We start from the raw sequence: 14,608 nt of genomic DNA on the forward strand, positions 1-14,608 counted from the left end.
TGCCTGATAAACAAGGCCATCAAAAATCAAAAATTATGTTAATGTTTATATTTTTTCACTTTAGATAAAAATTCTGTTTAGTAGTTTAGGGGAATCCCCGCTTAAAATTGATAACACTTTATATAACCTCCCTTCCCTTAGAACGCAATGCGCAGCATCCAAATTTGTTGGTTAGATTATATGATAACAATGAGCGAATTCATATTAGAGAGAGATAGCTAGCGGGAGAATATATAAATGATTTAAGAGTAGAATCATCACCATTGTTTTCATTATTACGCACAAATAAGTAAACACAATAATTACATTGTGTTAGCAGCATCAACAACAACAACAAGTTCTATAAATATGTGTGTGTGTGTACTTCCGGTGCCTATAAGTGCCAACTGAAGCAACAATAATAGCTTTGGTAGTAGCCGCTTTAGCAGCATCCACGATATGGCAATCATTGATAAAAATGCCAACGGATGATGCCATGAACTTAGTTCGCAACGGACTTTTGACGAATGCAGACCTACCAAGCAGTGTCAGATGTCGGCAATTCTAAGCGGTTGTTATACCAATATAGTTTTACAAACATACATAGATATGTACACATCTAAAATGACATAATTTATTCGTAATTTGACTTCTTGCTTGTTGCTTGTTGGCAGCAAGATTTTGTGACAAAAAGAAGCAAAGAAAATATAAACAACAACAACTTCAGTGAAACTATTTAAAAGTTGTTAAAAAAAAAAAATAAAATAAAATAAGAAAAAGAAGAAGCAGTGATTAAGGGCATACTGCTGTTTATGTTTGTTTGTGTGTGCGCGCTAAAAAAAAAAAATTGTTGAAAAGAAATTGGGGGAAAAAGTCAAAGTGCATGTGACAAATTAAGATTTCAAAGCGCGTCCACCTATTTTGGCGTTATTGAGTCGTTTCAACATAGAACGTGCTGCATATTTGTAGATGCAGAGTTGCAGCTGTGCGCGTTCTCATCATCTCATTGCAGTTTCGAAGAATATTGTAAACAAATGAATAAGTTATAAAGCTAATAAGTACATGCAAAAAGGTGCATACTAACTCAAGTGCTTAAGATTGATTTAAGTGTGTTAATGCTTGCGAGCGCTATTTGTTTGTGTGTGTAAGTGTGCGAAGGCAGGCAGATTTTGTGACGCTTTCAGTGAATTACTAAGCTCCAATATCTTTGACTTGTATCAGTTTTGGTGGAATTTCGTCGCATTTGTAAAAGTAAGTGAATAATATTTTAAGTATAATTGTATGGCTACTGAAAGCAAATATAACTGCGATTTGTTAATTTATAAGAGATTCATGTGATAGAACAAAACAAAATTTTTTTAAATATATGTACAGCAGCGAATACGAAAATAGCAGTGGAAATTTTTATGAAATTTGCTAGTTAAATTTTTCTTTTTTCGATAATTTACGTAGAAACTTTTATGAATGGTATAACTGAAATTACTAAACTGGCGGCCGCCGTGGTGTGATGGTTGCGTGCTCCGCCTATCACACCGAAGATCCTGGGTTCTTGCCCCGGGCAAAGCAATATCAAATGTTTTGAAATAAGGTGTTTCAATTAGAAGAACAGTTTTCTAAGCGGGGTTGCCGCTCGGTAGTGTATGGCAAACAATCCAAGTGTATTTCTGCCATGAAAAGCTCTCAGTGAAAACTCATCTGCCTAGCAGATGCCGTTCAGAGTCGACATAAAACAAGTAGTTCGCGTCCCGCCAATTTGTAGGAAAAATTAAAAGGGGCACGACGCAAACTGGAAGAGAAGCTCGGCCCAAAATCTCTTCGGAGGTTAACGCGCCTTACATTTATTTTTTTATTTTTTATAACTGAAATTATGCCAGTCAATCTTTAAACTTCGAACTTTTCATTTCTTAAGGGTATTTTATAGGTTAAGCCATACGAAGGCCGTGCAGTTTTATTTTTTATGTGGAAAAAAATCTGAAACAATTCAACATCAAACTACAAAACTGCATACTCAAACAAATTCAGTAAACTCGAAATTTTCTTAATATCTCCTATACTTTTACGACTAATTCAAACGTCTTCTTCTTCACGAGTTTCGCTTTTGTTTATGCATTATTTCGCGCTTCAGTTCCTCTTCGGTTTTTTTTTTTGTTTGAATGTGGCAGAGTGATAGCCTCCTCTCCCTGGGACGTCTGCGTACCTCTCTTGCGAACTTACCTGAAAACAGGGCTTACGGGCGATAAATCGGCATACGACTGTACCGACCGTATATGCATGAAATTGAGGGCCGATTTATGCTCTTTTAGTTCCAACGACTGAGTTCTTGTATGCTGGATCTCCTAGGACGAGGGTCCGCATCAATCTCTTACTTAGACGTTCTGTGTTCTGGGAGTTTGGCAGAACATCCTTGCAGCACTTCACTCATCTCCTTTATGTGGTTATTTCCGCCTCATTGTGTAATTAATATTCAGGTACCATATGAAGATATGCCGTGCTGAAAATGGCTAAACCGATTTCGCAAACAATTTGTACAAGGCTAAAGCGCGTTTGATACAAAGGCGGATATACAAAACACAAAAAAGTTTCGAGGTATTCCAATAATGATAAGGTATACCCCGCTTTGATCTCAGCCCAGAAATAGTCCAGGAATTATTTAAAAGCAGCACCGAAGTCCATCTTGAAATGTTCCCAGTCAGGTCTCAACCCCAGCAAAGTGAGGCTTTTCAAGAGTACTGTAGGGGTATTTCCATCGTAAGTTTTAAAGCCAAATTAAACTTCCTTAACCCTAACGCCATAGTCGTAACCATACCCATATCCATAACCATCTCAATGTGATCGATTAATGGTGCCTTAACCTAAAAATCGTGAAAATTTCATAAAAATGATGAAAACGCAAAAAATTACAAACATATTCCACAAAAAATAAGTCTCTTAGTCATAACGTATCCAAAACAATGAAGAAAATCTAAAAAAAGTTATTAAATTCACCAACTCAAATATTTTTAGGTTATGGATATGGCGAGAAACCAAAACCAATTGATTGGCTATGGCGTTAGCGTTATGGTATGGCACCATTAATCGATTACATTCCTTTCCATAAGGTAGGTTCGATCAGCTGATTTATCTGGTTATGGCTTTATGGTTATAAGTCACCATTAATTCACCCCTTACTGGAAAGTCCAACTTGCCAAGCGCGCCCTGATCTTTTTTATAAACTTTGATATTTCGATTTTCATGTAAGTACTTAGTACAAGCATTGGATCGAGTTAATGGAGCCTGGCAAACCGTTGCGTATGAGCAACTTTTTAAATTTTTGTATGCACAACAGCTTGAAAGTAGAGTTAAACTCTTCATTTCTATTTAAAAAAAAACCAAAATCAAAGATTAAGTTAACTTGTTAAGTTGAAAGCTCTGGTTAATTGAACAAGGTCAGAACGAAAAGACCCAACTCTACTTGAAGGTAATACGTTTTCTGCTCATTTGTTGCTTCAAAGCCAATTTATAATCTTTCCTGGAATAACACGAAAGCTCGTGCAAGCAATTGGCAATATTTTTGAAGCCGCTTAGAGCTATCACATTAGGAGACGCTACTAGTTCAAATTCTGTTCCTTTGCAGTTCTTTATACTGACACTTGTAACATTGTGATGTTTTAAGAAGAGTTTTGCCGGCTTGTCATATAAATAAATAAAAATAAATGTTAGGCCGAGCTTCTCTTCCAATTTGCGTCGTGCTCCTTTTAGTTTTCCAACAAGTTGGCGGGACAGGAACTACTTGTTTAATGCCGACCCCGAACGGCATCGGCAAGGCAGATGCGTTTTCATGGCAGAAATACACTCGAAGTGCGTGCCAAACACTGCCGAGGGGCGACTCCGCTTAGAAAGTATCTTCTAATTGAAAAAACTAGTTTCTAAAATTTTCACGTTACTTTGCCCGGGGCGTGAACCCAGAATCTTCGGTGTGGTAGGCGGCCCCCTACCATCACACCACGGCAGCCGCACATCTTTTTGATATTAAGGAAGATATTTCAGCATGTAGTGATAAAAGAAACGTGTCTGTTTGAAGCCTGGAATTGCTAAAATTACTAAAAGTTAAACCTGATAACTACAAAAAATTATGAAAAGTCGCTAAAATAAATTTTAAATGCTTTTTAAGACTTAGAATTCTGCGTGATCTAATTAATTTTTTTTTGTTCTACTGCAAAGTTTCGTGAACGGAGCTAGCAGCTTTTATCGCAGGATATCTAGTTTATAAATTCAAGTACACAAATAGCTTTAAACTGACTGGCTCACCGACGAACATGCCTTAAAAGGCACAGCTTGCAAAACCAATCATTTGAATAAACTTTGGTCTATCCATTTTCATTCTAGTACCTTCATACTTTAACTGAAAATTAATATACAATTTCTTCCTCCTGAAAAGTACTTTAGTTTTGGGTACACCGTGGCGTATGAGCAACTTTTGCTATTCAACTAAAAATCGTTATGCACAACTTCTTAAAGATAAATACTACCTTGAGGCCTCTTAGATCTATTGTGCATGGCCTTTCAGCCTATTACTGTATGTGGAGGCTTTTAATGCATTCAAGTACCTCTTCAGGCTTTTTATTCCTCATCACGAGGGGAATGAGAGTCACGCCACCCACACAGATGGTAGAGTATTTTTGTTACCAGAGCGATGCATTTGCAAAGTATGTGAACCGGTGTTTCATCCTCAAGCTCACAAAAGCTACAGATTTAAGTATCGGATGGATTTAACATACTTAGTGATATCGTGAGAGTTCTTAGGTCCTCTCTGCTTGGAATAATGGGGTTGACTGATACCCTCGTTGCTGGGAGTATACAAAGTTTGGCCTGTCTTTGCCTGTTTTTGCTTTGGCATTCAATCCAGTGCTGGCCGAACTGTTTTGCTTTATTAGTGCCAAGAAGAGCTCTGGACCATACAATACTACTATAAATAAACACGCGAATCTTGTGTTACGATCCGTGATCGAAAACCATTTTTTAAATCACTATAGCTCTGAGATGGTTAATGGTAGTATAGGCATAGATTAGAACGGGACAATTGCTTACTCATAATAGGAATTAATGAATGTTATTTTGAAAAAAAAGGAGCAACAGTTTCTATCTATCGTTTGAATGAAAATGGTTTTCGATGCATGATCGTACAACACGATACGGGCCATGCTTGTGTTAAAGCGGCAATGCGAGGGGCACACTTAGGCCGGCTGGACCATTGTGATACCACTGTGTGCGCTATAGCCCTTCCTCCTTTAGATATGTAAGAATTTGAACCAATTTGTCCTTTTGGTTTAGCGTAAAATATTTTCGATTTCCGAAGAGTCAAGTTCTGCTAAGCAGTTATGAAATACGTATTCAGATATTCCATACGTATACTGGCCAGAGCAGGGCATCTACAGAGGAAGTGCTCGTCGCTTTCTATCTCCTCTTTATACCTGCAGCTCTGACAAAAATCGTTGGTTAGGCCTGCGACCCATATAACAGCTGCCTCGCATCGCGATGCAAGTTCGTTTAGGGTCTGTCTGCATTCTGTTGCTAATTTCGATAAGTCTGCCTGTCCATTACCTTTATATCGCCGATGCCCGGGAACCCATCCAAACAAACGTATAATGAGGATACTCTTCAAGTATAAGCCGCTTCCCATTGTTATCTTGAAGATAACAGCCCCCGTTTTTCGCCTGAACTTTCGATTCATCTGTAAGTAAGACATCTGAGTCAGGATCATTATATGGGTTTCGTATTTCTTAAAGAGTTCTGCCCACAATAGACACCTTCAATTTCCGTGAGCTTCTGACCGTACAAACCATTGCATCACATAGTTGCAATATTGGATTTTCTATGAATTTTATTATGACCTTCATATGCCTTTTAATTTTTCTGATCTTAAGCTCAAAAATATTTTGAAGTTTTAGGCAGCAAGCGCTGCCTTCTTCTCTAATAAATTAGGGAAAGGAAGTATTTACACTAAGCCATTAAGTGCATCAGCAGTAGACGTTCTCATCACACCCGTTATGCTAATACGAACTATTCGATGCAGTTTGCTTGATTTTGTTATTCCTGTTCTTTTCTTGGCCGCCAAACTAAGGAAGCATAGCTGACTATTGGTTTCACAATAGGCGACCATTCCTTTAATTTGAGGTTAGTGGGCAATATCGCTAGTTGATGGTTTCAAATCAATCTAAGGCTTGGTTGTACCGAAGCGATCAAGTACATTAAACGAGCCAGACTTTAGTGGATACTTCACTTGTGCGTTGAATAAAAACCGTTAATGATTTGTTTATCAAAAGAATTTGTTTCGGAAAAATTCCTATTTTCTTATATTGCATACATATTTCTATATAAATGTAAATGCACGAACAATGTCTTTAAAGTTGATGACAGATATCCAGGAATACAGAAAGTTAAGAAATACATACTTTTTTCTTTTCATTCGAAAAAAGGTTCGCTATGTTCTTTGACAATTTCGGCTTTCCACATTTTATAAAATTTGTGAAAAGTGTAAAATTCTAACCAAATATATGTGCAGTTGAAGTGTTGGTACAACTTTATTTATTTAAATACCAAAAAAAAAAAAAAAATTGTGTAGTGGCCTTTGAAAACTAATCTCTAATTCCGCGAATTATTTTCGTACAGCTGATGTTGTGATCTATGTATGTATGTGTGTGATGTTTACATGTCAGACACATAAACATGCAAATATTTCTTATGAATAACTCCAACACATTTCAGCATTGCGCGTGTTTTATGAAGAAATTGAAGAAATAAAAGTCTTGCGGCAATTCGGCAATTACACGTTTATTAAAAGTACTGAAAAATTATTTACTTTAAATGCAAAAAGTGTAGGTGGAAAGTTATTTTCCTTAAAATTGTAGTATCTTGCATAGGGGTTTTTTATACCCAACTGTACTTGTACACAGGGCATTATAACTTTGATTGGATAAGGGTTGGTTGTACAGGTATGAAGGAATCGAGATAGATCAAAATCATCAGTATCGAAAAAAAAATTGATTGAGCCATGTCCGTCCGTCAGTCCGTCCATCTGTCCGTTAACACGATAACTTGAGTAAATATTGAGATATCTTCAACAAATTTGATACACGAGCTTATCAGGATAGATTGGTATTGAAAATGAGCGAAATCGGGTGATAACCACGCCCACTTTTTATATATATAACATTTTGGAAAACATAAAAAACCTGATTATTTAGTAAATAATGCACATCGAATGTTGAAATTTGACGTGTACACTGATATTGACACTCTTCATAAAAATTTGAAAATATGTTTTAAAATGGGCGTGGCACCGCCCACTTGTGAAAAAATCTATTTTACAAATATTATTAATCATAAATCAAAAATCGTTAAACCTATCGTAACAAAATTAGGCAGAGAGGCTACCGTTACCATAACGAAATCGGTACGCCCACATTTATATAAAAGATTTTTAAAAGGGTCATAGACTAGAATAATAAGCTACAACTTAGCAAAAAATAGTTTTGAATCAATGCTATTTCATTTATCAAGTTTTATTGTAAGAGGAAATGGGGAGACATTTTTTTTAAACGGGCGGTGCCACATGTTATGTAGAAAAGTAATTTATCTGAAATTAAATGTACAATTGAAGCTCACGCTGAGTATATAATGTTCGGTTACACCCGAACTTAGGCACCTTTACTATACGCCCGGAGCGACCCCGCTTAGAAAAATTTTCTTCTAATTTAAAAACCTTATTTCTAAAATTTTGATGTTGCTTTGCCCGGGGTGCGAACCCAGGGCATACGGTGTGGTAGGCCGAGCAGCTCTACCATCACACCACGGTGGCCGCCAGCGACGATATGTATATGCATTATTGCGCAGCCTTATAACGCTAGCACACAAAACAAACAACAACAGCATTTCAAGTGTACAGCTGGGTATGTAATGTTCGGTTTCGCCCGAACTTAGACTTACTTACTTGTTTTTGAATAAACTACACTTTTTGCATATTTGTTTTATAACACAACAAAATTCGTAGTCGAACTGCCGCTTTAAGCAAAATTAAATTAAATTTATATAATATTTAATTAAATTAAGACAAAGGAAATAAAAAAATAGGTGTCAGAAATTAATAATAATCTAAGTCTTAGTGCAAAATGTTCTGCAAATTGAAAAATGCTCATAAACTGCTAACAGTTACTTTGTTTGCACGCTTTTTTTTGTGATAAGCATGAAAATACATATTGTAACGCATTTTGGGGATTTCTGCTAATTATGCACCTTCTAATAACGTTCGAGCCGCTGAACTGTCGCATAAATAACTCCAATATTGAGCATTGCAAAATGACCCTTATTAAGACTACTTTGGGAGTAGTACTTCACAATTATACTTCACTACTAGCGTGTTTGAATCAAACTGATTAGTTATTCCTCAGCTTCCGCTGCTTTTGTACTCTTTCTTACCTCGCTCGCATATTTTTCATTAGGTCTAGACGTTTCACCAATATGCCATCTAGAACAGTTGTATCTCATGCTTGGTTATTTAGCTATATATGTGTACATCTATGGTTTATGCTTTTTTTCTAGCCATATGCGTGTGTATGTGTGAGTAACAACTTCTGCTCTTAGCTGCCGACTACATAGTCTCTCTGCTTCAAGCCGTTGGTTATGTGTATGGAATATTCTTCGTTGCTTTGTACATAAGTGTGGCTGCTTGCTTCAATGTGTACATGTGCACAAGTGTGCTTGCTTGCTTTATTGTTGTTGTGCATTTATTTAGTAGCAGCATAGTGATGTTAATATTCGCCACAATATATAATTTATGACAGGTAAACATATTTTATTATTTTATTCTGTGTTGTCCGTATGGCCGAAAATTTCTGGAGAGACACGACATCAAGTTTTGCACAACTGCTTTATGCCCTTTTAGCGAAAATGTTCCCCACTCTCTTTTTATACACAGCTGTACTTGTGCACAGGGTATTGTAACTTTGATTGGATAACGGTCGATTGTACAGGTATAAGGGAATCGATATAGATATATACTTCCATATATAAACATCATCCGTCCGTCCGTCTGTCAGTCTGTCCGTACGTTAACACGATGACTTGAGCAGATATTGAAATATCTTCACCAAATTCGAAATACGGGCTTATCTGGACCCAAAATATGTAGATTGCTATTGAAAATGAGCGAAATCGGACGCCAACCACGCACACTTTTCGATAGCGAAAATTAATCAAAATGGAAAATTGAGATAATTCAAAAACAAATACCGGTAAGCTAATACAATTTGGTAGGTGGGTTGGGTTTATGAAGCAAAACATAGATTTCAAAACAACTTTGGAATATGGGCGTGGCACCACCCACATTTAGAAGAAGGAAATTTGGAAGTTTAACAAGCCATGAATCAAAAGCAATTAAAGATATTAAATTGAATTTTGCCAGAGACACTATCCTTGCCAAATTATATAGACTGAGTGGAGATAATCAAAATCGGTTAAGGACCACGCCCACTTTACCTAAAGGTCTAACCTTAACAAAGTTTGCAATAACCCTATGGTATTTCAATACATTTAACTGATATTCTACCTCAGTAGTGGTATGGTTGAGCTTAGAACAAAACTTAAACAAATTTTGAAAATGGGCATGACCCGCCCCTTTTTTGTTACTCTTTCCAAAATAATTTTAATGCCATAAGTCGAACAAAAATCTCCCAATCCGAACGGAATTAGGCATACACATTTTTTTCATATCTACAACTGTTAAACCGCATTTTTACCCGCTCAAGTTTATTAGTGGTGGCCTCTGTTAGTTTTTTGCTTCTTTTGAGCGAAAATGAGTTCATAATAGAACCATATTTGTATTATTGTGCAGCCTTATAACACTAATAGCACCACACAAAGCACAGTTGGGTATGTAATGTTCGGTTTCACCCGATCTTCGACTTTCTTATTTGTTACTTCTGTAATGGTTTTTGTTGGTTTCCCTATTCTCAAAGGTTTTGTTTCATCTGAGCCCAATTTTTCCTAACATTATGTACATTATTATCGTCGAACCACTTTTGGGTGACCCAAGCTTAATATTCTGTATCAAAGTCCGTCCAAAATATAGATTAACCATTATGACAACATAAAAATGTTGTTTCTGAAGACCTTCTTTCAAGAAAATGTCTACGTTTGTGGTGCCCATTCTAGAGAACTGGGTAACTAGCAACTTTCTTTGATCCATTTTCAAAGACGTTTCGTCGTTCATAATAACACAAAAATTGTTGTTTGCCAATTTGGTCTCATAGAGCTTACATGCAAAGGAAATTCTCTTTGACGTCGGTTTTTCACTTCGTTTTGGAACTTTTTGTTTTTTTTTTTGAGGTTTTAATACCATTTCTCCGCCTCATTAGTGAGGCTTGCACAAGTGTGATTTTCGTTATTTTGGCAACATCAATCTACTATTGACGTTGTTGTTTTGTCATTGGTCATACAATAGTCTACCATGTTTAAATGAAATATTACAGTAAACGGTTGGTGAGCACTCCAGCCTGTTTTCTCTCCACCTCTCCTTCTAGCTGTGCCTATGAATTTAACAATAGTTATACCGGTATCAGTATTTGTTATAAAATTCAAAACATACCACCTTAAACCGGAAAGCCCTCCTATCCCTGATCACACTCCCCTCCGTGTCTTCTTCCTACCCAAGCCTTTGAGCTTCACAATTCTAAAATAAAATATGGAAAAACCTTCCTCCTTTTTCATGTTGGGAAGAGCAATCAAATTTGGTTTCTAGTTCATCATAAGAGGAGTCCTTATCCACATCGGCCGCTTTTAGTTGCGACATGTAAACATTACGTTGAATAGCCTCGATTTTATGCGGATCGGGTCGTGATGGTCTTTCACAAAGATTAACGGCAATTGGCTGAGTTAGGTTTAACTGGCTGGTCCGTGAGAACCTCAAAAACCTGGTACTATATTATAAAATAGCTCCGTCCTCTAGGCATGCACAATAAGCTTCCTAGGATCTACGACACTTGCAGCTTCTATACGCTGTATCAGTCCTAATAGCTGGAGTCTTAGCCTGGCCAGCGCAGCGCACGATAAAAAAAAACCTGCTCGAACGTTTACTCCTTCAACCCGCACTTCTAACATCTGCTAAAACTTAATTAAAACGCACTTGACGTCAAAAGGCGGTGTCTATTCAGAATTCCCTTCATCAGTCTACAGTCGTCTCTTTTTAACAATGGGAGTAACTTTCTTAGTTTAGGTTTGTAAGACCTGCACATGATCTTGATATTTAACAGCCCCGCGCTTGGCTCTACGCCTTTCCCGCTTATTTGATCATGTGCAACTCTCGCCTTCTCTTCTTCTCGCCAAATATAATTGGGACGTGTAGGAAGCAAACTTCGAGGGATACGCTAGCTCATCCGCTTTTTCATTCCCCTATATTCTCATAACTGCAATACAAGACGAAGAAATCGTTTTCTCATCGAACAGCCAATATCATTTTTTTTAACTTTTCGGCATTCCCTGTATGGGTTCGACAGAGCCTCACATGCTAAAGAAACAGGATTGACCACGAGTAGGAGAGGTTGATAATTTGGTTGGAGAAACTGTTCCTTGCACTAGTGATCTTTGAATTTCTTGAAGCAGGCATAATAAAGCCGTGGTGTCTTCGTACCTTTCCACGCCCGCTGCAGTGCATATAGTCGGAATTATCAGACATTGCATTCACTTGAGCATAGATCAGCGGGCTAGCGGTGCCATTCCTTACAACGGATACAGACATTTCAAGTACTTGCCCTCAATTCATGGTCGTTAAAATATGTGGCTTGGTAGTCAACAGCAAAAACGTACTCATCCAAGACTTTTTACACCTACTTTTTATTGTATGTGATTTTTATGTGGCGCACAAGACGAAATCCAACAACGGTGACAGTAAACTAAATGCTTTGCATTTTTTCCTCCTACTGTAGATATTAGACTGGGTCGATTTATTAACCGATATCGTGCCATCGATTTTTCGATAGGATTTGGGCTCGGGAAAAAAATGTTCATTTGATTGTAAAATTTTCATGTATACCCTGTCCGACCCAAAAATGTCCGCATAAAACGTTGGTTGTAACAGTTTTTTGAAAACAAGAAAAAAAATACAGGGTATACATATGAAAATATTTTTAGTAGGTCATGAAAAAACCTTAAAAATCAAAGACGAAAAAAAGTCAAAATAACTAAATTTCGCAGGCTCGAAAATTATTTTTTTGGGTATGCGTAGTGGAACTCTTTTTTCCTGAGCCCAAATCCTATCGAAAAATCGATGGCACGATATCGGTTATCGGTCCTTATAAATCGATCCACCCTAATAGATATGCCTACATACAACATTTCAGTTGACAGACAAATTGCAAGCAGCCACATCATGAACAAACAAACAAGTGCTGCAACACAAGCAAAACAAAAAACTATAGCAAATACTTGAAGCAAAGCCAAGCGGATAATAAAAGATGCACAACGAAAATCAACTGAAAGCGAAAAAAAGAAACTAAAATTTGTTTACGAGTTCGCGTCATTGAATGTGACTTGCTGACACTTGTTTTTTGCATACTTTGCCCGCATATCCTTGTAGTACAATCATTTATATCAATATGTTATATGTATGTGTGGGTATGTGGGTCTGTAGTGTATATACATACTACGTTTTGAATGTAGTTAACGTCATAAATTCAAAATCACACCAAGAAAATGTATGATAAGCGTTCTAGTTGAGGCGTGAAAATACTTATGAGTAGTACGTCCAGTAGAATATGATTCGAAAGCTTATTTTTCATAAATGAAATATGCATTCAAAAGGTGAAAGTTTATGGTTAAAAACAAAACTTAAGAAAATACAAGTAAGGAAGGCTAAGTTCGGCTGTAACCGAACACCACATACGCAGCTGAGAGCTTTGGAGACAAAATTGTCTTTTTCATGGATACATACAAATGGTGATACTAAAGAGTGGAGCAACTTGCCTTTGCTATCTTTCTTCAGCTATCAATTCGTTTTATTTGAATATTTTTTTAAATCACCCCTGAAATATTTTCGAAGCGCTCTTAATTATGAGTCCGATAAGGTCCAAAATTGTAGACCAAGGGAGACATTTTTTGGAACGATTTTCTTTCATCCTTTGTCAAAGAAGGGAAAATCACCATGTAGGAAAATGAACCGAGGGTAACACTGGAATGTGTTTCTATGACATGTGTATCAAATGAAAGGTGTTAATGATTATTTAAAACGTAGTTCTATAGGTGGATGCCTTTTCGAGATATCGTAATAAGGGTGGAACAGGGGTGACTCTAGAATGTGTTTGTACGGTATGGTATCAAATTAAAGGTATTAATGAGGATTTTAAAAGGGAGTGGCCCTTAATGGTATATGTGAAGGCGTTTTCGAGATATCGACCAAAATGGGGACCAGGGTGACCCAGAGCATCACCTGTCGGCTACCGCTAATTTATTTATATATGTAATACTGCGAACAGTATTCCTGCCATGATTCCAAGGGCTTTTGATATCGCCCTGCAGAACTTTTTCATTTTCTTCTACTACCCACCCATTTTACAAAATATTATAGCTGTTAAAATGAGGCCACCGTGGTGTGATGGTAGCGTGCTCCGCCTATCACACCGTATGCCCTGGGTTCAACTCCCGGGCAAAGCAACATCAAAATTTTAGAAATAAGATTTTTCAATTAGAATAAAATTTTTCTAAGCGGGGTCGCCCCTCGGCAGTGTCTGGCAAGCGCTCCGATTGTATTTCTGCCATGAAAAGCTCTCAGTGAAAACTCATCTGCCTTGCAGATGGCGTTCGGAGTCGGCATAAAACATGTAGGTCCCGTCCGGCCAATTTGTAGGGAAAAATCAAGAGGAGCACGACGCAAATTGGAAGAGAAGCTCGGCCTTAGATCTCTTCGGAGGTTATCGCGCCTTAACTTTATTTTATTTTTAAAATGAGGCAGAAATCACGAGAAATTTCTTATTTCAACAATCGGTTGGGTGGGATAAATACCATATATACGACCGATCTCATCCATTTTTTCAAACAACAATATGTACAATATACAAAAGCATATAGTGCAGTTTGAAGCTTCAATCGGATAAACTGAGGAAGATGTGACAAAAATCCTCTTTTCGGAAAATTCTATTGTGGAGGGGGGGGGGGGGTATATTTGCTACAGTATTCCAATCCGTCCAGTTCCGACAAATGTCTAATCGGACACCTAAATATAACCGCTCACCAAACCTTATCAAAATATCTCCTAATTTGAGGGACTAGTTTGCATACAAACAGACATAATCCCATGGCTAAATCAACTCAGCTCTCCATCGATCATTTCGGTATACTTATTGGTGGGTCCATCTATTTTCCTTTAAGGACTTACAATTTTGAGATTCGTGACAAAATTAATATACCATTTCATTTTCATGAAGGTATAAAAATGTAATAAAAAATTTTAAATTCTGTGTACTTCAAATTTAGTACAAAATTGAATTATTTCTGTATACAAGTTTTTTTCGGACTAGTTGGATATCAATCGTCTTCATGTTGTAAACTAATATTTTTACCAGTTCGGTATCTCCCAGCAAGATATGGAAAAAAATGCAAATGG

At 37.1% G+C, this 14,608-nt stretch overlaps 1 protein-coding gene across 1 annotated transcript in view; it reads left to right on the plus strand.

Moving 5' to 3' along the window:
* The first annotated feature begins 325 nt into the window (after positions 1–325).
* Rh7 (Rhodopsin 7) overlaps positions 326–14,608 on the plus strand; it is a 180,087-nt gene continuing 165,804 nt past the window's right edge. Inside the window, exon 1 of the mRNA XM_067792363.1 lies at positions 326–1,230. The gene's annotated coding sequence lies outside the window, so the exon portion shown is untranslated. The remainder of the gene's footprint in view (positions 1,231–14,608) is intronic.

This window comes from Eurosta solidaginis, chromosome 5 (genome assembly GCF_040869045.1).
Source record: "Eurosta solidaginis isolate ZX-2024a chromosome 5, ASM4086904v1, whole genome shotgun sequence".
In the NCBI taxonomy this organism is placed as follows: domain Eukaryota; kingdom Metazoa; phylum Arthropoda; class Insecta; order Diptera; family Tephritidae; genus Eurosta; species Eurosta solidaginis.